Source organism: Cupressus sempervirens, chromosome 11, assembly GCF_028749045.1.
Source record: "Cupressus sempervirens isolate cs-2001-9-10 chromosome 11, ASM2874904v1, whole genome shotgun sequence".
In the NCBI taxonomy this organism is placed as follows: Eukaryota; Viridiplantae; Streptophyta; class Pinopsida; order Cupressales; family Cupressaceae; genus Cupressus; species Cupressus sempervirens.
In genome coordinates this window covers 576,725,124-576,750,840 of record NC_143128.1, presented here as the reverse complement: position 1 = coordinate 576,750,840, position 25,717 = coordinate 576,725,124, and the positions used below count along the sequence as shown (strand labels likewise).

Below are 25,717 nucleotides of genomic sequence, written 5' to 3'. Positions count from 1 at the left end.
TTCGCATTCTCCTAATCCCATTATTGTTGCATCGCCATCCGCTAACAAAGCTTGATATGTGGACTCCTGACTATCACCAATAGCATAGCCTGGTGGTGTCTCGATCCCATCTGAAGAATCAACTACCTTCTGCTTTGGAGCAACATACAAATCATCAATGTTGATGCCCATCTTTCTAGCCATAAGTTGCAACATCATATCCATTCGCCTATTTTGCTCCTGTTGCATACGTTGCCTCTTCTCTAATGTACCCAATAACTGGCTGAACATCACATCTTGATCTGGACTAATATACATCTTTATCCGGCTATCAATATGATCTCCACAGGATGGCAGGACTTATAGCTCTGATACCACTGTAATGGGCACCCCTGGATGTCCCAAAAAACTAAACCAAATTGCTGAAAGGAATTATGTCAAACAGTTTGCATTCAACTTCTTATTTCTCCGTTTAATGTTTTAAACCCCTTATAATTCCGGAAATCAAACATTTATTGTTTGTTGTGTTTCGTGCATGGAATTGGTATCATACAATATAAACAAGAAAGCAACTACAATGATATGCAAAGTGGAAATGAACTGCTGCTAATAAAATGTTATTTTCAGAATTCATAAAATCAAATACATAGCAGATTTATCAACTCACTAATTACTTCAGCAATATTGTCATAATACTCCAGCCCATGCTTACGAACTTGTTGCTACAATACTTTGTCCTCCAATCAGTCCACTACCTTCATAATACCATTCCCTCCAAGCGGCATAAGCGTCGGACAAGTAGTGAAGAAGATATGAGCAAAATATCAAATCTGCCTGTAGCCGGAAATGCAACTAAACTGCCTGATAATGAAGCCAATAAGAAAGAATTCCAAAGGCCAAACCCCAAGGGAATGACGTCTAGAATGTTACAAGAGAGGATAGACGTCCTCAAATGCCGAAAACAAAGCTGCAACTCACACACCAATTTCTTCTCATATTCAACCTGTCTAATGAAGCCACAAATGCTTCCTTTTATTCTATTCCCACGGGTCCCCTCAACTCATATGGGCAATGTGGGATAAAAGATGTGTAATATAAAACATATATTAAAATACCCCTTATGTCTCCCTTGGGTACACATCACCATAAAATATATATTAAAGTAACACTTTAATATTTTACAATTAAATTAGACGTTACTTTAATAAAACTTCAGGCATTAAAATGTATTAGCAATCGGACTCCGAATAATGCGAGTGATAGCTCATCGGAAAGCTCTCACCGAGGAGTATCGAGTCCAATCACCAAAATTGACCTGCACTGTGTCCTGCCGACTTACTAAAAATAGTAAGTATGCCTGAAACTAAGTAAATCAACTTCGTTTTGGCCCAAACTGGAAATGACTAGGCCAAAACACTCCAAGATCCCATTAAACCCTTCGTTAGCCCTCGGGACCATGTAGAACAAGGCTAACGCGCACATACTTGGTCAACTGCTAAAATGGGGACATTACATGGGAACATCTTCTTATGCAACCTAAGTGACTTCTAACCAAAAGAAGTAACATGTACTTTAAGTTATTTTAGATGTGCCAAGAAGGCCAAGGGGGCATGGGACTTTGAGGACCTTTTTGCTTCATATTTAGGGTTTTAATATGGAACAATGGACTGAGTTGGTGGAGGATCAAGAGCTGAGGTTAATTCATCCTTTTGGGAGTCATTATATAACATTCTAAGGTTCTTTTAGAGCCCATTATGTTATCAGTTCATTATTTATTGCTGCTGCAATCTTCGGCTTAATGTCTAAAGACTAAAACCTTCGAAGTATCCCTAGTTTCAGAGAGACGTATGGGCTTCCCTTAGTCAGAAGAGTGTGTTTTGATGGAAGAGCTTAGGTTTGTGATACCCTAAATACCCTAGCACATCATTTTCAGAGCTGCGATTCTCTATCAGGTTTGGAGGCCAATCTGGAGGTGAGTTTCAAAGTTGCATGTTCAAATTTGGATAATCTACAATAATATGTCTTCATATTTCCAAGTACCATTGAAAGATAGCAACAAAATGGACAAATGAACCAGGCCTAACATTGGTTTTTTGGGAGTATTGGCAAGGACGCCTAGAGTTTGAAGACATTTCTGAGGTATCCGTGTCTAAATCTGCATACATTTAATCATCTTTCTCTCAAAAGAAAGAAAAGAAAATGGCAAAATTAGAGTGCTTTCCTATTACTTTTCAATACTCAGAAATACTAATAAATTTACATATATTCGAAGAAAATCAGATCGGTAATCTAAAACTAAGTCTGATTTTATTATAGAATATCTTACTTCAAAATAAAATTTCAAATTTTTTTGAACCATATGTTTGGAGATATTGTTTTCTGTAATCCCAATTTGGGAATATTACAAAATGTCACTACAGTAGGCAAGTAATGTTAAAGTGAAAGATTATAAGATTACTGGGGACTGCAAGAATTCAGATATCAAAATGTTCTGATAGGTGAAATCTGTGGTGCGAAGATGCAGCATGAGGAGATGAGAACTCTAAAAAAATGGACGCAGCAGACTGTATCTGACATCTATGGTGCTCTGAAGGCCATAAAGCATGAGGGATATATAAAGCGGGCAACGTAGTCAAGGCAGCCCAGCAGATCGAACATGGCACTCATATTACTAAACCAGGCAGGCACCCCAGACAAGATAATGTCTGATTATGTTCCAAGGAGGTATTTATGTGCGGCCAATTTCACTTTTCTTTCATTTATCTCATTTTCTATGGCCACTTTTACTGATCTGAAGGGACTTTTAATCAACACAACATTTAGTATCCAAAAGGGGTATGCCTTCCTAGTTTTTGGGCCTATAAGCCATGTGTTGTTTAAGGCATATTGGATTTCTCAAAGTTCTTCAGTTTTTTAACTTCAAAACTGTTTCACAATTTTTCTAGTACTGTACATCTCTTAATTGTGGATTGAACAGTTTTGACTGTTATATACAAGGTACTCTGGTTGGGGGACATCGGCTGAGAAAGATAAAGATTATGCATTGGTTACCAGTATGGGTCTTAATCTCAAGTGGAACCTCCAACCATAATATCACTAGCAGCCCTAATATCAAGAAAATGTCATTTGATGACAGAAACAGTAACACTAGTATTAGGAAGTTGGATTTCTATATTTTGGATGTACTGGAAATGCTCTGCCAATGCATGGATATTTTGGGCATATTGTTTTGATTTACTGTCGTGTCCCATTTTGTGACTTTCCTGGTCTTTGCTTATGTGGTGACCTTGTCAGTTTTAACTTGGTCAACCTTGTTTAACATGGCTTAAATTAATGATTAAGTTAACTACTGCATTATGATGTGTTAATTAGGATGATTTAAATGAATAATTAATGCATTGAAATGTCTTCATTATGTTATTTAATGTTAAACGTGATTATGTTTTTAAGTTATTTTATGATGATATAATGGGCTTCATTTTACGCTGATGATGTAATGAGTTAGATTACATGATGATGAAGTAATTGAGGATATTAATGTATGTATTATTACATTGATGTTATGATGTTCATGATGACAATTCAGATATTAATTTGATGGATACTGACTCATTTTAGGTTGCGAGTGTTGGAGTGGATGCAAGGTTTGACACAACGAGAGTGTGGCTGAGGTAAAGAGGGTTAGCCTCTCGGAAGGGTATGCGTCAGATGATCTTGCGGCCACACACAGACCACTTAGGAGTTCATGGTTATTTGATGTCATATTGTTTCGCTTAATACTTAAAATGCTCATATGGATTTTGTTAATGCAATGGAATGTGGCATTAAAAAAATGTATTGTTAGTATGTTAATTAAATGTTGAGTGATTTATAACAATGGAAAAATGAAAAAAAAGGTGTTCACATCTTGATTTTTATGCAATAATTGCACTTAAACATTTTTATATTTTACCACCATAGCATTGTTTCTTTTAAATACGTGTTAAGCAAAATACCTTTTCGTTTTGTTTCCTAGATAACGATATATGAATGGAATTTTTTTTATTTTGATGGGAACTTCATTTTTTTAATAAAAAAGAAAGACCCTCAAATTGGATCAGTTACAAAGGAAGATACATATAACCATGATCCGTGAGGGAAAGGGGGGCATCTGCAGCTGGAAGGAGGAAGAAAATAGAAGGTTTTGGCTTAGTTACCGATTCTTTGCTGAAATGGCCAGATGCTGGTTCTGATGCATCCAGATGCTTAGGTTCGTTAGGAGGCTGCACGGATTCTCCCTGAAAGCACATCCTGGAACTGTGGGTTCTTGGTGGATGCACTGCAACGCATCTAGCAAGAATCCACAAGTCCAGAATGTGCTTCCTGTTGATGTGTGTTTTATGACCCACCAAACAGTAGAACAAAATACCGAAATATCTTATCCTCTCTTGAATAAAGTCTCGTGTATGCTAAGATTGCTAGAAGATCATACGATGACTTCAAGGTTTCTTTAATGTCAAGTCTTGACTGTGGATAAGATCGACGGTTGATGTGATTTGCTGATGATCACAAGGGGCCTTACGTGTTTATTCAGATTTGTTTCAAGCCATACTGGATATGGGAGCTATCTTAAGATTTTGCAATGAAGTACTTTTTTGGAGTTTTCACAAAATATGCAAAAATTCAATAAGATAGGGTTTAGGAATTCAATTCTAATCCTAAGGGTAGTGATAACAACAAATAGTACTCTAGTGGACAAGTTCCTCGATTTACCAAATTCTGCTTCGCCAAGTTATACTACAACTACGCGTGAACCGGTGCAATCTTCAAGGGTTATGCCAAAGATTTTCATATCACCACATACACCATCATAAAGAACAATGTATACAAATGATAGAAGTTAAGCATATGCATGAAAGGGGTTCAGGCTAACTTTACACAACGAGTTAGAATCACTAAAACGTCAAAAGTATGAACCAAAAGAATTCATCAATACACCATCATATTCTTCATTGTAATCACCACACATGAACTAGGCTAAACTTAATTTAATTGAAGAAATTTAGGAGAACAAGCAAGCACTAAGACACATCAAGTATTCACCAAGCTCCAATGTAAACTTTATTATCTCAGTAGCTCATAGCAACAATCTCATAAAAATCTCTCCCTACAAATGAGAAATGAGGCCTTTATATAGGTCCTCGATTACAACAGGTGGCCCGGATGATCACAATAACCGATGGCCAAGATCGTGCCACATCAGCCCTAATTAGGGTTAGGGAAAAGGAAAGGAATCCACTACTGTAGTGGGTAATAAATGCCCACTATGCATGCTCGTTTAGGAAGGAGTGGGGTGTAATAAATGATCCCTAAGAACACCCACTATGCATTAAATGCATCTATCCTTGATTCCCCCGCCTGAAGGAGCGAAATCGATCTAACACTGTTTCCAATTCCTCTGTATTGATGCTTGGTGCAGATTCTTGCTTGAATTCTAGAACTGCAATTGCTCTTTCTACTTGTCCCAAGCTTTCATCCCAATCTGGTAGTCAGTCCTTAGTAGTGTGCATTGTATTTGAGAAGATGGAGAAGTTCTCAAAATCATCTCTTTCATAGACATTTAGTTGAAAGAATTCCTCTAACTTGACTTTCAGATTATTAGTTGTCGTTTCTTCTTCCACCAATCTCTGTGATAACAAGGATGCAACTGCATTTGATATTCCTTGCTTGATGTTGGAGAAAAGTCTGCTAGAATATTTCGTTCAGAATCCCTGATGGTTCTGTCCCTAGGACTGTAGTGTTTGGTACATTCCATAATCAACTCTGGATGCTGAAAAGGAGGGAAACCAGCTGCAGCAACAATTCCACTTCTCACAATCCTTGTGGCTAGGTGTGTTGGGTGATGATCATTGTATCCAAGCATTCTCCGATTAAAATCTTTCAAATCGAGGCCACTGAGGCTTGTATCTCCGATTTCTACCCACTTTGACACAATTTTGGATTCAGGAGAGAATCCTCTCCTTTCATTCTTTATCAATTGTCTGCATGTTTCTCCTATTCCCCTGGGTTCTGCCATTCTCCTTTCCTGCAAAATAGAAAATGTCCACACATAAGACTGTAAAGAAAGTATAAAAAATAGATACAACTTGTCCATCAGACAAAGATTTTGGATTTTTGCCAAAATTTCCATACTCCTCTCGAGATTCACTTCTCAATATTCCACAACTCACTAAAAAAAAAGTTCCTTCCTGATAGGATTCAAAATCCTTTGTCGCAAATTTCTAGAGAACTCCTCAACAATTTCGGAAATTTCCCCAAAAATCTTCTTTCTGAACTCTTTGAATTTCACTCCTATTCTCAATTTGCTCTTCAAATTCTTGTGTGAGAAGGAGTGAATGAGAGGGTTTCTTATATAAATCATCCCTCAAAAAATATGTCTTTAAAGTTGTAGGCTAAAATTAGGTAGTTGCTTTACTTAGCCATCAAGGTTTCCATCTTTTGTGCCACTCGTCGCTTTTTATTGTTTGTTTCAAAAAGTTGTCATTATTGATGCTTTTAGCTTCAAGATGAAACTAAGTATTCCTTTATCCCATTTTGATTTTTTTTATTTTTTTTATTAAATATCAATTAAAATCAATATTTAATTAATTTCCATGTTTTAATGAAAAATCAAATTTCTTTCCAACTTTTCTCCAATATTTTTCTTTTTTATTATTAATTAAACAACCCAATTAAATATCAGTAAAACTAATATTTAATTTTTATGTAAATCCAAAAAAATCTCCATTAATTTTTGTTTTGCTTTCAGTACACATTCCTGTTCTCTCTGGATTCTTTTTTCTTCCTGGACCCTTTCTTTCTTGGCCATATTTTTTTATGTGCTTTATCTTGACCACAAGATGATGGTAGATAACCACTTTGGGCAAGAGGGGTACCAGCTGTAACAACTGCATTTACTCCAAATACATTGTAACATGGATCGATATTATTATGTGGGTAAGCAATAGGCATCTCCTTGTACCTCATTCCAATTCTCCCACGCATAGTGCTTTTTCTAGAAAATCCAGAACATGGATATTCAGCTGAAGAATTCAATTTAGGGAAATGAAAGTTGTCACCTTCCAGTACATTATATCTTTCATATCCTTTCACCATATTTAGTCTTCTGTGAAGATCACAAGTATCACGGCCAATTGGAACATAAAACGCACAAGGAGGAATTAGGTCAAACTCCACACTGAGAGGTGGACCATCATCTCTATATTCCTCTCCCAATTGTTTCTTCACAGCAATAATGGCTACATGTTCATAATTCTCTTGTAATTGTGGGTCCATATGAAAACCCTCTTTTTTCTTCCTCATACCTTCCATTCCACAGCAGTTACCATTGTGTGAAAAACATCTTGTTGCCCTAATTTCTTTAGGATTTCCAAAGGGCAATGAGGATTTCTCTTGTGAGGATTTGGCAAAAGTTTGTTCGATATTATCACGATCTCTAAGCTCTGATGGTAGGAGAGCAACGGAAAAATTCATAGCATTCATGGCCGGTGGATTTCCTGATTGCTTAAATGTCAAATAGCTCTGATGAAAAGCTTCTTTACCTCCATGAGGATAATCTTGATCAATTTCTTTACCTCCATGCAGAACTTCTTTTCCATTGTCAGAAGCTTCTTCGTTCATAGTGTTTTTATCTCTCGTCCTTCTATGAGCGAACCATGCCACTACCTGCTACTTAAACAATCCCAACTGTATGGATAGTTGTGTTCTCATCGCTCGTGAAGGATACTTATTTTCTCCATAAAAATCCTCCAGCACCTCAACCTGGGAAGGGGTCTTTGTTAGGAAAGGCGTTGCAATACGGAAACTACAAACGGACAAGATTGTGTAATCCTTTTATTGATCAATTGACAAGTGTTTGTCGCAGTTTTAAAGCAATCATGGATTGATAGGTGTTTGTCGCAGTTTTAAAGCAGTCATGGATTAAATTTCCAAGGGAAACTTTCCACAGCCAATTCAATTATGCGTTCCACAATTTGCGGGAGTGGGGATTTTACCGTATGAAGGATTTTGTCCTTCACGAAATATTTTTGCACTTTTGTGAAATCCCGCTCCAAGGAGTGCGGAAATTACAGTTTTAAAACAGTCGAGGATTTGACCATTTCATGTGGATGGCTGACTTGCGCTCCGCCAAACAAGGAAATCTACAGATGACGTAGTTTTGAAAAGCAGGGGTCCTAGGCATGGGTGATGGTGACTCTTGGTCACAACATCTGGCGACTCCACAGGTGAAATGTTACGAACATTTCAAGGATAAAACTTAATTCAAACTCAGAATCTCTGGTTTCTCAATCTTATGTCACCAATAAGAGAGAAAACAAGCTCAAAAGGGGAGAATAATCATATATTGGATCAAAACACATTTACTCTGCAACAACCTAAGTGTGTGCAAATGTATTAATTCCAGCTCAACAAGACCACTCAGAAATCCTAGGATTGATCATGACAAGTTATTGGTTCCTCTTGACTTCAAAAGCATCCTAGACATTGCCTCGCTGCCAGCCAGGCGTCCATAGCCCCAACGGAGTTGTCACTGTAAAACCAACGGAGATTGCTACACTTCCGGCGAATTATTCTTTCGAACACCTATGGAGATATCCGCGTACCCCCAAAGCCAATCTTATTATATCATCTTTTTTTTTTTCTCTTTTATATTCCTTTTGAATTGGTATTTCATTTCTTTCTTTTCTCTTGGCTTGTAAGCAATGAAGCTTACCATGGGTTTAGGAGTTACAGTGGCGCTGAAGCAAGATTTTAAAATTTTCACGAGTCATGACCTTTTCCAAAGAAACATAAATGGACTTAGAGCAATAGTTAAAGTGTGAAATATATGGCAAACTCAGAGTTTAAGTGTCAAGACACAATGTATGATTAACCTTCCAAGTCAAGTATGTTTTCCAACCCACTGAAAATATATGAAGGATAGCCAAGATTCTAATGCTCTTCATAACAGTTATCCAAGAAATGAAATAAACAAAACTAAGTGAAATTTTCAGATGAAGTAACCGAGTCACTACACCACTCTACTTGCAAAAAGAGATTCTCACAACTACAAGCTACCTAGCAAAAGCCAAAACTGAAGCCAAAACCAAAAGAAAAGCAAAAAGAAAACCAAACCACTTGAGGAAGACAACTTAGGGAAAACAAAAACCCAACAACAAGGGAAAGAAACCCAAATCACGCAAAGTCAAAACTCCTGAACAGGAGAGGGGAGACAAACCAAAACCCCCACCTAACTAAAAGGAAAGAAAAAACACACCACGAAGGAAAACCTAAACTAACTATGTACAAGTTAGGCTTCACAAAGGAAACCTAAGGGTAGAAATAATGCTTGAGGAATTGCCCATTGACGGGCAATTGGACTTCCTTTCCTGTTAGAGTCTTAAGCTTGAATACATTATCTCCCAAAATTTCAGAAATTTGATAAGGACCTTTCCACAGATTGTCAAACTTGTCATGTCCACCTTTCTTTTCATGTGCCTTGTCCCGACGAAGTGCCAGATCTAAAATTCGAAATTCTTTAACCTTTGCCATTTTGTCGAACCATCTCGACAACTCCTTGATATTTAGCAAACTTTTCCAATGCTTCATCTCTCTTTTCCTCCAAGTGCAACAATTGAGTCAAATGTGTCTGCACTCTATCTTCTCCTTCCATAAAATCTTGCATAAATCATAATGTTGGAATCCTCAATTGGATAGGAAAAACTGGATCTTGTCCATATACCAAATGATATGGAGATGTCCCCAAAGAACTCTTTATTCTGATCCTATCCGCCCAAAGTGCGAATCTCAGCTGTGTATGCCAATCTCTAGGATTATTGTCTAATAACTTCTTCATTGCACTCAATAGATTTTTGTTTGTTGATTCTGCCAATCCATTCCCTTGCGCATAGCAGTTTGATGAAAACTTTAGTGTGATCCCATAGTCAAATGCCCAGTTTGAGAACTTCAAAGATCTAAATGCTGGCCCATTATCACATACAAATGCATGGGGACATCCAAACCTAGTAATGATATTTTCTTCAAGAATTTGATAACAACCTTTGTTGTGCAATTTTTTAGCGATTGAACCTCAGTCCATCTAGTGCAATAGTCTATAGCAGTCAAGATATATTGGTGGTGTCCTGAAGATGGCGGATTGATGGGACCAATGAAATCCAATCCCCATTTTGTGAATGGTTTTACTTCAATAACAAGTTGTAGTGGCATAGCAAGATTTCTTTCAGGTGTCGCAGCTATCTGACATGTGTGACAAGTCTTCACATGTTCATAAGTATCTTTAAACAATGTTGGCCAATAGTAACCTGCTCTTGATATTTGATGAGCCATAGCCAAATCACTTCCATGACTGGTTCCAAATTTACTATGAAAATGCTCAATGATGTGTCCGGCCTCTTCCTTTCAAACACATCTTAAATAGACCCCATCATGGTTCTTTCTATACAGCATAGATCCTTGAAGCATAAAATTTTGACTCTTCATTCTCAATGAATGCTTTTGAACAGAATTCAAGTGTGATGGAGACTTATGGTTCAGCAAGTAATGAACAATATCATCATACCATTCATCTGGAGATACTTCTTCTAACACATACTTATTGTACTAACCCAGGACCGGTTGTAGACAAGGTTTGAGCTAGAGCTTGTCCTCGTACCAACTTCATTGGTTGTATCTCCATGTCATATTCTTGAATGATTGTCATCCACTTTCCTCTTCTTTCTCCCAACTCACTCTGCATTAGCAAAGTCTTCACTACTGCATCAAGAACTATTGCATAAACCTTGCTTCTTAGGATGTAATGTCGAAATTTCTTTATTGCCTTTACCAAAGCGTAAGCTTGTTTTTCAACATTCAGGTATCTCAATTCTGCATCTTTCAAGGGTGAACTCATGAATGCAATAGGATGTTCATCCTGATCATCTGCCTTCTGGGTGAGGATAGTTGCACAAGTATGTTCTGAGGTAAAGGAATATACATAAAAAGGCTTGGTGTAGTCTGGACTCAACAAAACACGAGCATCCACTATTGCTTGTTTGATTTCTTCGAATGCCTTTCTTGCTGTAGGTGTCCAATCTATCCTTGCTCCTTTCTTTAACATGTCATTTAATGGCCTTACTATCTCTGCAAATCCAATTATGAACTTCCTTACGAAGTTAATTTTCCCAAAGAATGACTTTAATTCTTTCTGACTAGCTGGCAATCATATCTTCGATATTGCTTCGATGTGCTCAGGATCAATTGAGATTCCTCGTTTTGATATCACATGTCCTAACAATTTCCCCTCAGTGACACCAAACATGCATTTCTTTGGATTCAAGGAAATCCCATATCTTCTACATCTTTGAAATACTCTGTTCAAATCACTGACGTGATCTTCCTTACATCGAGAGAACACCGTGAGATCATCCATGTATATGATGATGCACTTCTTTACCAAATCTCTGAAAGCATAATCCATGGCCCTTTAAAAAGTGGCTCCTGCATTGATCAAACCAAAAGGCATTCTTCTATAAGCAAATGTACCCCATTTAGTTGTGAATGCGGTCTTTAGTCTATCTTCTTCTTCTACCATCACTTGATTATATCCAGAATAACCATCTAAAAATGACATCATTTGAAAGCCGTTAACAACTTATATCACTTCATCTAATGATGGCACTGGATAATTATCCTTCTCTGAAGCTCTATTGAGATTTTTGAAATCCACGCACAACCTTATCTCTCCATTCTTCTTTCTAACAGGGACAAAATTGGCGACCCACATTGAGTGTCGAACTGGGAATATAATTCTTGCCGACAATAATTTCTTCACTTCTTGGTGTATTAGTGGTTCTAACAATGGATTTATTGGTCTCTTCCTTTGTCTAAACGGCTTACTATTTGGCTTTAATGGAATAGTATGTGTGATGAGAGATGTATCATATGTCTTCAGATCTTCATATCCCCAAGCGATCACATCAGGGAATTCCTTCATAAGCTTCAATATTTCCTCCTTTTCCATGGGAGTACAAACTTTTCCAATTAATACATTCTTGACATTTTCTCTCGTTCCCAAGTTTACCTTTTCACATTCCCCTCCTTCGGTACTTTGGTACTTGAGGGAACCTAGTCTATTTGCATCAAAAAATCTCTTTAGTTCAATAATTCCTTTTGGAATGGTATTTGTCCTTAAATTCATAATCTCATCGATTTCAAATTAAGCTTCTTGTTGTTCTCCTTCATCTATGACTTGTGCTTCAAATACCCTCGAGCTTGTTAGAAAATTGAGGATATGCTTATCATCCTCAAACACTTGAAAATTGGTGACATTGTCAGGGACTGATGGCACTGAAGTCAGCTCAATTGTGAATTTCTTCACACAATCCATGGCTAATGGTTCCAATGAACTTGCAGATTGAGCCAAAGAGTTTGTTACTAGATTGCTTGTTCAACTTATCCTTTTAATATTGAAAGCATCAAAGCTTTCAATTAGGTCCCAAACTCTATTGCGATAACGACCCAATCTTTTATCGTGGCATGTATATTTCTTGCGTACCTGTCCAATGACTATGTCTGAATCTCCACGTACATGTAGGATTTTGGCACCCTTTTGGATAGCAAGGAGCAATCCAATGACCAATGACTCATACTCAGCCACATTGTTAGTACATGGGAATTGCAACCTATGTGTTGCCAAATAAGTTTCTCCAATTGGGCTAATGAGTTCAACACCAGCTCCACTACCTTCCTTTGATTTGGATCCATCGAAGGATAGGGTCCATACTTGATCATTTTCATATTCTATGGGTGGGTTTACTTTTGAATCCTTGGATTCTTTATGATGTCCTTCTTGTCCTATTTCGCCTTCCTGAATTATTTCCTATTATGGCTATAAAATTTTCATATAGGATGAGTTCACTTTGGCCACATGTTTTGTTATCCATGCTTGTGGAACCATTTTGGATACTTGTGCAATTGCATCTTTGCACATGGTGCATGATATCTCAAAATGAAAAGCATTATGTATTCTACACCAGTTGGGTAACAACAAATTTTGAATGGATGCATCTTTTCCTAATTCAATTTCCTACTTAATGCTTTTTAGGACAAAATTCCTAAAATTCTCAAACATTCCTTCATTCAGTGATGGTTCTGAATCATCCAAGCAGGTACCTTAGTGAAAGTTGGAGTCACATCAGGACATCCCCCTTGATTGTAACCTTGCAACATTAGAACCTCTCCAGTTTTGGGAACATATGATCCCAAAGTGGTTTCCATGAATAAGATCTCATTATGTTCGCCATACTCAATGATCAACAATCGGAGCCTTGGAGTGCTCTCTATCCTTATCTGATTGGGAATTCCCTTCCATGGAAGCCACATGTGTGAAAAGTCTGTTGCAATATAACCATTCAATTTCCTTGCCCAATCTCTACTGAGAAGCATGCCATATCCCTCAGGAATATTCACAACAGATATATCAATACAACTTTGAACACGTGGATCAAAGGCTAATTGCATGTGAATATTATTCAACTCTCCCACGACTGGGACCTCAGTTTTATCCAATTGTGTAACCTTCTTGTCAGTCTGAAGTGGAATCAATCCCAATTTTCTGCATATGTCCAAAGGCATTACATTGCTTGACGCACCAAAATCAATTAAACAATTATGTAACATTTTCCCAAAAATTCTAATAGATACTAGGAAAGGTGCAGGTTCGTCCTTTCCTTGATAAAAAACCACTGGCTTTTGCACTTTCGAATCAAATGTCTCATTGTTATGTACAGAATTTCTCCCATTTTGTGTTGTCACAAAACTTTCCACTACAGGAGAATTATCTATCATCATTTCCGGTGGTAGATTTTTTGGGGATATTTGTCCATTTGATGTAACCTTCTGATCATCCTGAGAGTTTTGTACCATTCCAATGAAACTGGAAGGATTCTGAGAAAGCTTAGATGCATACGGCAATACATCATCTGCAACATTGGTGTTTTGTGCAAAATTGTATTGTTGGACATTAGATACCCCTATTGGAAGATGTGATACATTTTGAGAAACAGTCTTCGTGGGGGTGTCATTGAAACTTCCCAACAATGTATCTCTAATTTCTGAAACTTTCATCAATTCATATAATGGAAGACTCACTTTAATTTTCTTGAATTCCTCTAATACATAAGAACTCAATCTCTTCAATTCCTCTCCAGGAGGACTTCCTTTCTGTTTTTGTCCTGGATTTTCACATTGCCTTTGTTCTTCTTGTTGAGCGGAGGATTGAAGATTATTCTTTTTGTTATCACTTTGTGAAGAATTCATCATGGAAGATTGGCCTCTATCTCCTTGAGAGCTCGTGAGTTGTCGATATTCAAGTGAGTCTCTGAGAGGCTCAGGATTATTGTTCTCACTAGGATGTAGAGGAGTTGAAAAGTTATTTGGAGGAATTGACAATGTTAATGGCTCGTGGTTCCTATAATTCCTTTGATATGTCTTCATCAGAGTATTACCAAATGTTTGTTGAAAAGCTTGCACTTCACTTGTCCCTTCCACCAAGACACTATTGTATAAAGGAGGGAATAAAAATCCATCCTTATGTAGTGATTCATTTGGGGATACTGGTGGAGGTTGATTTTTTGGTGGAACTTGATAACATGGCATATCTCTACGGGACCATTTGCTGAAGCCGGTGGGAATTTCTAATTAGCTTGTATTGGCATGTAATCCTGAGAATCAGGAGGAGGAAACTTAAAATCATCAAAAACCAATGCTTGGTCATATCTTGGTGCGGGCACTATCTCATATCCCGTAGGAGGAGGATTCTCAGATGCGGCAGTGTTCCTCACTTCTCCCTTAAAAATATCTGTTGCTCTTTGAAATTCATGACACTGTAATTCAGAAATGTTGACTAGTCTCATGTAATCTACACCATCCAGATAGTGTGGCTTCTACTAAGAAAACTTTATCAGCTGGGCGATTCTTAGATGGAGGGTTGTCCAATGGTGATGGTATGCCCCCATTATTTGGATTAGTGTTCCATGATCTTCTTTAAAATTGCGACAAACACCTATCAATCCATGACTGCTTTAAAACTGCGACAAACACCTGTCAATTGACCAATAAAAGGATTATGCAATCTCATCCGTTTGTAGTTTCCGTATTACAACGCCTTTCCCAACAAAGACCCCTTCCCAAGTTGAGTTGCTGGAGGATTTTTATGGAGAAAATAAGTATCCTTCACGAGCGATGAGAACACAACGGTCCATACAGTTGGGATTGTCTAAGCAGCAGGTAGTGGCATGGTTCGCTCATAGAAGGACGAGAGATAAAAATGCTATGAATGAAGAAGCTTCTGACAATGGAAAAGAAGTTCCGCATGGAGGTAAAGAAATTGATCAAGATTATCCTCATGGAGGTAAAGAAGTTTTTCATCAGAGCTGTTTGACATTTAAGCAATCAGGAAATCCACAAGCCACGAATGCTACGAATTTTTCCGCTGCTCTCGTGCCATCAGAGCTTAGAGATCGTGATAATATCAAACATACTTTTGCCAGATCCTCACAAGAGAAATCCTCATTGCCCTTTTGAAATCCTAAAGAAATTAAGGCAACAAGATGTTTTTCACACAATGGCAACCGCTGTGGAATGGAAGGTATGAGGAAGAAAAAAGAGGGTTTTCATATGGATCCACAATTACAAGAGAATTATGAACATGTAGCCATTATTGTTGTGAAGAAACAATTGGGAGAGGAATACAGAGACGATGGTCCACCTCTCAGTGTGGAGTTTGACCTTTTTCCTCCTCATGTGTTTTATGTTCCAACTGGCCGTGATACTTGTGATCTTCATAGAAGACTAAATATGGTGAAAGGATATGAAACATATAATGTACTAGAAGGTGAAAGCTTTCATTTCCCTAAATTGAATTCTTCAGCTGAATCTCCATGTTCTAGATTTTCTAGAAAAAGCACTATGCCTAGGAGAATTGAAATGAGGTACAAGGAGATGCCTATTGCTTACCCACATAATAATATCGATCCATGTTACAATGTATCTGGAGTAAATGCAGTTGTTACAGCTGGTACCCCTCTTGCCCAAAGTGGTTATCTATTGTCATCTCGTGCTCAAGATAAAGCACATAAAAAAATATGGCCAAGCAAGAAAGGGTCTAGGAAGAAAAAAGAATCTAGAGAGAACAGGAATGTGTATTGAAAGCAAAACAAAAATTAATGGAGATTTTTTCAGATTTACATAAAAATTAAATATTAGTTTTACTGATATTTAATTGGGTTGTTTAATTAATAATTAAAAAAATAAATATTGGAGAAAAGTTGGAAAGAAATTTGATTTTTCATTAAAATATGAAAATTAATTAAATATTGATTTTAATTGATATTTAATTAAAAAATTAAAAAAAATCAAAATGGGATAAAGGAATACTTAGTTTCATCCTGAAGCTAAAAGCATCAATAATGGCAACTTTTTGAAACAAACAGTAAAAAGTGACAAGTGGCACAAAAGATGGAAACCTTGATGGCTAAGTAAAGCAACTACCAAATTTTAGCCTACAACTTTAAAGACATCTTTTTTGAGGGATGACTCATATAAAAAGCCCTCTCATTCATTCCTTCTCACATAGGAATTTGAAGAGCAAATTGAGAATAGGAGGGAAATTCAAAGAGTTGAGAAAGAAGATTTTTGGGGAAATTTCCGAAATTGTTAAGGAGTTTTCTAGAAATTTGTGACAAAGGATTTTGAATCCTATCAGGAAGGAACTTTTTTTTCAGTGAGTTGTGGAATATTAAGTGAATCTCGAGAGTATGGAAATTTTGGCAAAAATCCAAAATCTTTGTCTTATGGACAAGTTGTATCTATTTTTTATACTTTCTTTACATAGTCTTATGTGTGGACATTTTCTATTTTGCAGGAAAGGAGAATGGCAGAACCCAGGGGAACAAGACAAATGCGCGGACAATTGATAAAGAATGAACGGAGAGGATTCTATTCTGAATCAAAAATTGTGTCAAAGTGGGCAGAAATCGGAGATACAAGCCTCAGTGGCCTCGATTTGAAAGATTTTAACCGGAGAATGCTTGGATACAATGATCATCACCCAACACACCTAGCCACAAGGATTGTGAGAAGTGGAATTGTTGCTGCAGCTGGTTTCCATCCTTCTTTTCAACATCCAGAGTTGATTATGGAATGTACCAAACACTACAGTCCTAGGAACAAAACCATCAGGGATTTTGAACGAAATATTCTGGCAGACTTTTCTCCGGCATCCATTTCTGAAGCGTTTGGAATTCCTTCTCACCCAAGGATGGTCACAAAAACACAAGAGCAAGCATTGAGAATATACACCTCCGGAGTCCATTTCTGTGATGAAATAATCAACAAAAGATGGTTGAAAAAGAATAGATCACATCATTCCAAGATTCCTAAGGAGATAGTATGAATCAACTTGCAGAGGGAATATAGCGACATGATCATGATGTTGAGTCGCATATTTGGCATGCCTCATTCTTATAGATTTGAATCTTGGATGTGGTATTTTGTTGAGCAGGTGATGGAGGAAGGTGACAAAATAGATTGGGCTGGGCTCATAAGTGATAATCTAAATGAACAGTTGATGAATCTAGAGCATACAAGGAAATTTTACATGAGCTCATATGTAATCTACATGGAAGGTGACAAAATAGATTGGGCTGGGCTCATAAGTGATAATCTAAATGAACAGTTGATGAATCTAGAGCATACAAGGAAATTTTACATGAGCTCATATGTAATCTACATGCTAGCACGGAGAATGAATTATGAGGGACTACGATGCAAAGGACCGATTGGAAGCGGAACTCAACACCTCAAAGTCCATGAGTGCTACCCACAGTTGCATTTATATTCAAAGGATGATTACATGAGGGTTAACGATATATTTGCCATGCGCATAGTAAGAAAACTACAAAAAGGGCTACATATAAGATTGTCAGTGGGTGCGATGAAGTTGGTCAAAGAATATGGCGCCTAGTTCATTCAATTTCCCACCTTTTCATACATCCGAGTTCAAGGATTCTCCATGGAGCCATACAAACTTCCCAGGTACCCAACGGACAAGATGGTCTTGTTAGAGCTTACTCGACAAGATTCAAAAAGGGAAGAAGAAGTTGGGATTATAGTTCCCAATTTCCATAGGAGAAGGGCAAACTGAGGTATGCCCATGTCTAAAGGGTGGAGAGAGATCATTAGATGAGCTCCACTTCTTCCGTCTTCCGCTTTATTCGAAAAGGAATGATTTTGATCCTTACAACAAGATCTCATCAGTAGGAGGATCAAAGTACCAACACAACGTTCACCTTGAAGACTTTTGGGCAAATGCGGCAGATGAGAATGAGATTAGGAAGAAGATGCATTCAAGATTACTGTTGAACATTATTAGATCATGCAACATTGCTGATCAAATGGAGGAGGACCCAAACGTTATGCAAAAGTGATTCAATCCAGAAATAGCTGAATCATATGATTGGAAGAGGAAAGAAGTTACAGATCTAGAAACTCTTTCAAAGCCAGTCTTAGATTTCACGAGGTGGTGGATTGAGCATAAGCTTGAAAAATTAGCTGCACCAGCTAATTGATTCACATATAGGTTGCTTGGTCATTGACCACTTAGGGATGAAAGATCAGGACAAATATCTAAGGGGACTGTTGAGGAAAGAGGAACTCCATCTGAGGACATAGGAACCAAGAAAGGGAAAGAGGTACCTCGAGAAAAGCGTCCTAGGATTGAGGAAGTCATCCAAGAACCTCAAAATAAGAGGCAGAAACATGAAAATGCTCCCTCTTCTCCGAGTCACACTCCAAGTGTTCAAGAGATAGAAACATTTGAAAGGCAGGATACAGGGACAAGTATAAGGAGATTTGAGCGAGAAGAAAATTTGGATAGGCCAATTCATGATAGACTAAGTATAAATGCCTATGAAAAGTCCATGCAAGAAAGAGGGAGAGATCAAGATATCCCTACAGAGGAAAGTCTCACTACAACCTTAGAGCGGGAAATGATTAATAATGAAGATGGTCCACTAGAGGAAGAAACTCCAGCAGAAGCAATACATCCTCCAAATGTTGAGGCCATTGTTCTTGAGGTTACAGTGGACAGTCCAAGAGGTGAAGAGGAGATTGACATCCGAGCAGTCCAAAGGAAACAGCAAGTGGTGATTCCGGGAGACCAAAGTATACCCATTCTGGATTGGTTGAGGCAACGAATTCAATTGCGTCAACAAAGGGAGGTTGATCCGGCAATTGAATTACAGGAAATTTTGGACCGATCAATCCGATCGGAAGAACAAGGGAAAGCAACAAGATATACTAAATTCATCAGAGGAGAATCAAGATCCAAAATCTTGCGGATTGCGACTCCCATAGTTCACAAAGGCAAAAATTAGATTGCTCCAAATGAATATCATGTTACGGAAATAAATCTTGATCAAGCCACCCGAGAGCAAATATTAGAGGAATTTGATGACTCTACACAGACTTTGAAGGATAGGCTGAAGAAAGTGGAAGAAGGGTACGAAAAACAGAAAAGAGAAATTAGGGCCTTATGTCAGTAGATCAATAACTTGCCTCATCCAGTAAGAGAGGAAGGTCCATCATTTGTCCCTCCAACAGGTGTTTCCATTGAAGTGGTAGGTGATATTGATAGAATCAAGCAAACTGCTCAAGGTGCAAAGGTTTGGATCAAAGGAATCAAAGAGCTAGCCTTCAAACATGCAGAAGAATTAGTGCAAGTGCACAATAGGGCATTAGTTGCACTCTCCAAGATCCAATGCATGGAGAAATCATGGGTGGATGAGCATATTTACGAAGCAGAGGTGATTGCCGACATTCAGAATTTGGTGGAAACCCCAAAGAAAGAATTGATCGATGGTCGAGTTATTAGCGAGGGGGATGTCTATGATTTTATTCGATGGTACAGTGCAGTGATCATAGCTAAGGAAATGTTCGAGAGCTTTACCAGTGAATCCAGTCGATGGAAGAAGATTGTTGACAACATCAAGCAAGGAATATCGAACGCAGTTGCATCCTTGTTATCACAAAGATTGGTCGAAGAAGAAATTACAACTGATAATCTGAAAGTCAAATCAAAGGAATTCTTTCAACTAAATGTCTATGAAAGAGATGATTTTGAGAACTTCTCCATCTTCTCAAATACAATGCACACTACTAAGGACTTACTACCAAATTGGGATGAAAGCTTGGAAAAAGCAGAAAGAGCAATTGCACTTCTAGAATTCAAGCAAGAATCTGCACCAAGCATCAGTACAGAGCATTGGAAACAGTGTTAGATTGATTTCGCTCCTTCAGGCGAGGGAATCAAGGATAGATGCATTTAGTGCATAGTGGGTGTTCTTAGGGATCATTTATTACACCCCACTCTTTCCTAAATGAGCATGCATAGTGGGCAATGGGCATTTATTACCAGCTACAGTAGTGGATTCCTTGTTGCATTAATGTAGATTCCTTTCCTTTGACCTAATCCCAATTAGGGCTGATGTGGCACGATCTTGGCCACCGGTTATTGTGATCATTCGGGCCACCTGTTGTAATCGAGGACGTATATAAAGGCCTCATTTCTCATTTGTAAGGAGAGATTTTTATGAGATTGTTGCTATGAGCTACTGAGATAATAAAGTTTTCATTGGAGCTTGGTGAATACTTGATGTTTCTTAGTGCTTGCTTGTTCTCCTAAATTTCTTCAATTAGATTAAGTTTAGCCTAGTTCATGTGTGGTGATTACAATGAAGAATATGATGGTGTATTGATGAATTCCTTTGGTTCATACTTTTGACATTTTAGTGATTCTAACTCGTTGTGTAAAGTTAGCCTGAACCCCTTTCATGCATATGCTTAACTTCTATCATTCGTATACATTGTTCTTTATGATGGTGTATGTGGTGATATGAAAATCTTTGGCATAACCCTTGAAGATTTCACCGGTTCACGTATAGTTGTAGTATAACTTAGCGAAGCGGAATTTGGTAAATTGAGGAACTTGTCCACTAGAGTACTATTTGTTGTTATCACTACCCTTAGGATTAGAATAGAATTCCTAAACCCTATCTTATTGAATTTTTGCATATTTTGTGATAACTCCAAAAAATTACTTCATTGCAAAACCTTAAGATAGCTCCCATATCCAGTATGGCTTGAAACGAATCTGAATAAACACGTAAGGCCCCTTGTGATCATCAGCAAATCACATCAACCACCGATCTTATCCACAGTCAAGGCTTGGCATTAAAGGAACCTTGAAGTCATCGTATGATCTTCTAGCAATCTTAGCATACACGAGACTTTATTCAAGAGAGGATAAGATATTTCGATATTTTGTTCTACTGTTTGGTGGGTCATAAAACACACATCAACACTTCCTAGGAGAATCTGGGAAGCATCTAGGCCCATCTAGAAAGCACCCACAACCAAAACACCTTTTAGATGTCAATTTTAGCATGTATTTAATTGATGATGATGAGAATGTGGATTTCTTGAGAATCCTTATGATTTTGAATGACTAAATTTGATTAGTGAATTTGAAGTTGAACTATCAATGGTGAAGCATCATGCTATGGAATGGTTTATTTTTGTATATTTCTTGCATTTCTCATAAATTTTAGTGTGTGTATACACACACACATACATATGGAATGGTTTATTTTTGTATATTTCTTGCATTTCGAATAAATTAATAGTGGATATATATACATATATGTATATATGGACACACCCAAACGCATCCAAAATCCCCAAAAAAAAAAAAATTCACATCCGTGCATCAGCACCCCGCACCCGCATCAGCATCGGTAGCTTAAGGTTCTGGGAAGTACAACAATGCATAGGTGAAGGAGGAGGGCACACGTCTGCCACATCCACCTTGAATCAGAGCTGCTTTGCAGGGCACTAATGGCTGTAGCTGGAGGTAGAGCACTAACGGCTCTAGCTGGAGGAAGAGCACCAACGGCTGGAGCTAGAAGGAGGGCACACATCTGCCACAACCGCCTTGAATCAGGTTCTTTTCCTTGGTTCAATCACTCTTTGCCTAGGAAACTCGTTTGGAATTGAAATGCCATTCTATTGCGTATTGCTTTGGGTTATTAAGCGTATGTTGTTTGTTAATCATGTACACAGTACAATCCTTTATATCTTGTTCAAAGTTCAGAGCTGCTTTCGTTGAATGAACAACTGTCCATTAGAGATGCATCTTAATGTGTGACCTTAGAAATTTCTCCTTTGCCATAACATTTAACAGCAAACTGATGATGTATTTGAACTTTTCATATACCAGAAGAACCGTCGGATTGGGTAATTTTGGAACCTAAAACGTTGTAGATTGGTACAGCTAGGATTAATTCGAATAGGGATTGAAGAACAATGTGCTGAGGTCCATAACTATAAACTTCCCAATTGTAATCTGTAGGCAATCATTTACGTCAAAGCTATTGTTTGTTGGAACAATCTTGCTTGGCTGCAGCTGCATTATAATCAAAATTAAAGCCTGTCAGACTGAAACACCAAACATGTTGGAATAACAAGGAAATCACATAAACAATGTCTTTAAGAAGTCTTGTCTTTGGGTTTTGGAAGTATTAGCATGCTGGAACGTAGGTTCTAAAACCAGAAATCTTATAAGACGAATTGTATTTTCCTTGTAGGGACTTACTACAGAAATCCCTCTAAATTGTGATAGAGAATAACATTTTACATATTCCCTACAAACAGACCATGTACTTCTTTTTGTGCATTCAGTATCATGTACTTTCTTCTTGGGAAGCTTAAACTGATGAAATACAAATGGCAGCATCTGAATCTAGGTAGAACTTTGAATTTAGCATAAAATTTTGTTTAACTGTTGCATATACTTGCAAGCAACTTCATAGGGGCTTCTTACTTAAATTCCTTTCCACTCCTTTGTATCCTGTAAACAGAAAGAAGAATCCATTTGAATGATAAAATCAACAGTAAATACAGTTAGAATGTTGGTGTGTTACCAATGAAATTAGATAACTTGTAAGAGAAGGAGATGCTGTTATCAATGAAGATGCGGTCATACATTTGAAATGTTATTACTGCTGCATTTATAATCAGAAAATGAAGGCTTACCTTCAGCCGGAAACTAGTTGCTAGATTGATACATTAAAACTTATGACATACTATTTTTCTTTATGCAAAGTTGGCTGTATTTGTAATCACAACTGAACCAAGTTCATACTGAAACTTTTGTATTAGCCACAAGGAATGTAACCTACAGATTTCAATGCAACTGTTGTAGAATAAACCACTGAATTTAGGTGATAAACAAATCAAGATGCGTATGATTGAGTTAGATTTGTGATTCGGTTATTCTTCCTTGATGTCGTGTGTATGATGTTCGCTACCTCATGGAAGGGTGTAATGTGGCAATTGGGGAGGGTGGGATGGATGCATTGTGATTTGCTTCTCTCAACCTGTCAGGATCTGAAATGTAGGATTCATTATGCTTTGTCTCTCCTTTCAATATTACTAGTGAATCTAGTGCTTGGCTAAGCCATTTATTATTGCATTTAAGTATGTTGTTCTAACATGTAGCATATGTGTGTGACCATGCTCAATTTATCTTGCATATGTGTAGATGTGATTTATTTTAAAAGAAATATACATGTGGGTAGATATGTTACAAATTTTCTTTCACTGCAAATGTTCAGCTGTCTAGTGCTCTTTTCTTTTTCCTTGCCACATTCTATGATTAGGCTGCTGGACACATGGATGTATGTAGTATGTTTCACAGCTGCACTGGATCCATCTGATCTAGCTTGTTCCAGGAAGCTAGGCTTCTCGTGCCAAGGTCGGGGCATTCTTCATTTTAGGAAGAATCCCGAAGGAGTAAACACTCAGTGGTTGGTGAGGTAAAAGCGCTTGGGCCACACTCCTGTCCCAAATAGCAGGTGGACGACGTCTGATGGCTTTGGAGACCGGATGCACTTTCATAACACCTGTCAAGTTTCAGAATCTATCTTATGATCTTGTATCTTCATCTTAACGATGATGTTCGGTAACATTCAATTGATGTAATCTTGATTTTCGGATAATGTAAACTTAAAAGTTGGTAACGTACTAATGTTCATGTATATGATGGGCAAGTGATGTATATACATTATAATTCAGCACCATAGCTCATATGATATAATGTTCGTGTGATATAATCAGCACCTTAGTGTTATGCTGAATTTGTTGATAAACTAATTGTGTTATTTATTTAGTTAATGGATAACAAATGAGATTTTGACTTTTCAATGCTAGCTGTGATTGGTTTCTTTTCCGCATTTTTTGCTCTCAAGTGAATGGACATTTTTTATTAGGACTTGGTTCTTACAATTACTAAATCTCAAGTAAGCTTACAGGCAACCCTTAAGACTGCCCAAAGATACCTTGAACCAAATCCTTTAGAATTTTAAAATGTAGCCCAACCACAAATGCAACGTGCAATTGTATCATATCGCCTAGCTTATTGAATGCTAAATCTTGGTAAAATTACAGGCAGCCCTTAGCACTGTGTAAACCTACCTCGGACCACATATTTCATATTTTAAAATATGGGCCAAGCTCCAATGCAACTTCAATCCATTACACTATCTATCCCTGATCTCAAGTTGAGCCACGATCTATAAAAAGCTTCCATTATAATTACGCCACAACCTCTTGGACACCACCTAAAAATCTATAAATTCTTTAGGTACCAATAAAAGTAGCTTGTGTCATACCCAACATGCCATAAGGTGTTTCAACACTTCTGTAATGTATGATAAGAAAACATAGACACTGTGGGTTTGAACCCCTCTTCAGCTCTTCACTTTTATTCTAACTTCATGAAAAAAATGATGCATATGCATACAAAGAACCTTGAGCCTATGGAACCAAAAGCATCAGGAAAAACAACAGGAATCGTCAGAGAGATAACTTCAGTTCCCTTACATTTACATTTACAATAACAAAAACCATCCATAGATTAAAAAACCTACCTTGATACCTTCTCAATCTTTCAGTTTGCAGACATACACAGAGCAGAGCTAGGTCCTGAACGTATATATTTCCCTTTTCCAACCACAAAAAACTTGTAGATAATCTCACGGTGAAGGGTGTCCAAAGCACATCGAACGGTCAATAAGGACTCCTCGTTGACAACATGATCCGTGTTTCAATGCGTCGGTAGTTATCGAAGTAACTGGATATCTCAGAAGAACGTGAGGTGAAAATTGGAGCACGTGCTATCAAGTTTCCGAACACATTACTAAGTTTCCGAACACATTACTAAGTTTCCCCAACAAAGGGGGAATTATATATAATAGTAGGGGCAGGGCTTTAGGCAAGTGTGCTCCATAAGCAATGTACTGAAAAATGAAGAATTTCGTTAAAAAAAAAAAAAATTTAAATTTAAATACAGTTTTTTTTTCATATTTTTGGTACATTTATAAAAAATATTTTTTTTGGGAAGTTTTCAAATGTACTATTTATTGGAAGGTAGTCCCTCGAATTTACAATGTCTAGTGCACCATTCTAATGATTATGATATCATTGTGGAGATATCTAGTTGACTTTAGGGAGAAAATTTGATTAGTAGGTATGAGATGATATGCCTCTTAAATTTATATAAGATCACTATTGTTATTATTATTATTTATGTTATATTATATTTTCA

At 37.4% G+C, this 25,717-nt stretch overlaps 1 pseudogene across 2 annotated transcripts in view; it reads right to left on the bottom strand.

Annotated features, from left to right (window-relative positions):
• The window catches only part of LOC149530956 (ATP synthase subunit delta, chloroplastic pseudogene), a 39,242-nt pseudogene extending 14,163 nt beyond the window's left edge, over positions 1 to 25,079 (bottom strand). Inside the window, exon 1 of one of the 2 annotated variants that reach the window (XR_016358598.1) lies at positions 25,041 to 25,079. The product of XR_016358598.1 is annotated as an ATP synthase subunit delta, chloroplastic pseudogene, transcript variant X1 (transcript). The remainder of the gene's footprint in view (positions 1 to 25,040) is intronic. The other variant, XR_016358599.1, reaches the window with a different exon arrangement.
• Between the last annotated feature and the right edge of the window lie 638 nt (positions 25,080 to 25,717).